Source organism: Panicum hallii, chromosome 5, assembly GCF_002211085.1.
Source record: "Panicum hallii strain FIL2 chromosome 5, PHallii_v3.1, whole genome shotgun sequence".
Classification (NCBI taxonomy): domain Eukaryota; kingdom Viridiplantae; phylum Streptophyta; class Magnoliopsida; order Poales; family Poaceae; genus Panicum; species Panicum hallii.
Window position 1 is genome coordinate 48,137,151 of NC_038046.1, and position 1,828 is coordinate 48,138,978.

Sequence of the window (1,828 nt, forward strand, 5' to 3'; positions counted from 1 at the left end):
TCGTCGTCGTTCACTTCTTCCGGCGCGTACCGGGCCAATTCTATGAACCGGTGGGTGTATTCTTCCACCGTCATGCTTCCTTGTTGTAGTGCGCGGAATTCATCCGCCTTGCGCTTCATGGTGGCAGAAGGAATGTGATAGCGGCGGAATTCCCTTACAAATTCTCCCCAGGTGATGTAGAGGCATCTTCGGCTGCGGCACAGTAGTTTTCCCACCAGGATAATGCTGTTCCGGTGAGCTGGTGGGCTGCCAGAAGGACTTTGTCCCGATCCTGGCATTCGAATGGTTCGAGCTTCCTCTGAATCACTCGCAACCAGTCATCAGCATCCAACGGGTTGCAGGATCCGGCGAAGGTAGGTGGCTTGGTCCTTAGAAAGGCCGTCAGCTTGTCGTTCATATTCTGCCCTCGTGGCTGCCGGTTAATGAGGGCATTCGCCAGAGTCTCCAGTATTAGGGTCTGTTATGGATGATCTGCGCCAGGTCTCCGAGGGTGGGGTGTGGTAGTTTTCTCCTTCTTGACTTCCCCCTCGTTCTGGCTTACTTCTTGTTCTCCTTGGGAAAGATCTTGTTCAACGGGCTGTGCTCCGACACTCGCGGCTACGGGGTTCCCACGGGAGGCCCTTGCGACGTTCCGGGGGTCACCTGTTGATTGGGTAAATTAGGGTACAATTATGTGATGTTTGAGTTGTTCAATATATAAGGCAGAATCTACCTTCTGCCGGTACCCATATAAACAAGCAGCACCAGCACACAATCACAAACAGCAAACACAACCCTTTTTATATTGCAAAAGGGGGTACAGCTTGGGGTGCGACTAGATCTCGTGCTACTCGGCCAGGGTCTCATCTTAAAGTACGGCGTAAACAGAAAGGCTGGGGAGGGGCATCACTGGGATGGCGTCGGTCACTCTACTTGCGTGGTGTGTCTTCTTCTGGGGCGACAGGGCGAGAGGTTCTCGCTCGCCGTCTTCTGGGTTCCCATCGGTCAGGGGCTGCATTGCAGCATTCCCTTCGTCGGCCGGCAGCAGAACTTTCAGGGTTCTCGGGTGGGACTCGTGTGCTCCCAAAGAGTGATCCCCACCCTATGACGGGTGTCCCGAGTAAAACATGGTCTTCCCCTATTGCCGGGACTGGTGTTCCACTTTGGGTCCATCTTGCATACGCCGGTCTCGGGCCTGCCTGAGGCTCTCTTGGGCGACTGCTTCGTACTGACCGCGGCTGCGGCTCACGCCTCGGCATGGGCGGCCGGATCTGCTGTATCCTCACCGCGAGCTCTGCTGTTCAGCTCGATGGGTCTGCTCCCTTAGAAGGTTGGCTTGCTCATCAAGAGTTGGTCCAGGGCGGCTAGGTAAGTAGCCACTTGGTACAGGGGCCTTCTTCGTGGCGATGTCGTTCTACGTTCTCATGCGCGCTTCTCAGACTGGGGTTCTGATGGCCGGCGGAAAGAACTTCGCTGGTGTAGGGGCGAGGTGTTCTTTAAAATCCGGCACAATAACGGAGTGCTTTTCTGATGGCCAAGGAGTAGGTGTCTCGGTGTCTAAACCCTGTGGCGGTCGCCCGCCAGGGCTGGATGTCGGAGGAGGGTAGCGGTTGCTCCTGGCGATGACCAGGATCACCCTGCAGCGGAGGGTATCATGGTGCTCGTACTCTCGGCTGTAGTACCTTGGGCACTCCGTAACGCCAAGGCCTTCAGGGTGTCGATCAAGAGGCTGGGGAATCCAGGTGCAGCTTGGCAATCGCCCTGGGTCCATCCTTCCTCAGCCATCTGAAACAGAAACAGGGTAAACAACCTGGTACAGGTGCAAAAGGGAGTAGATGATATTTATTAT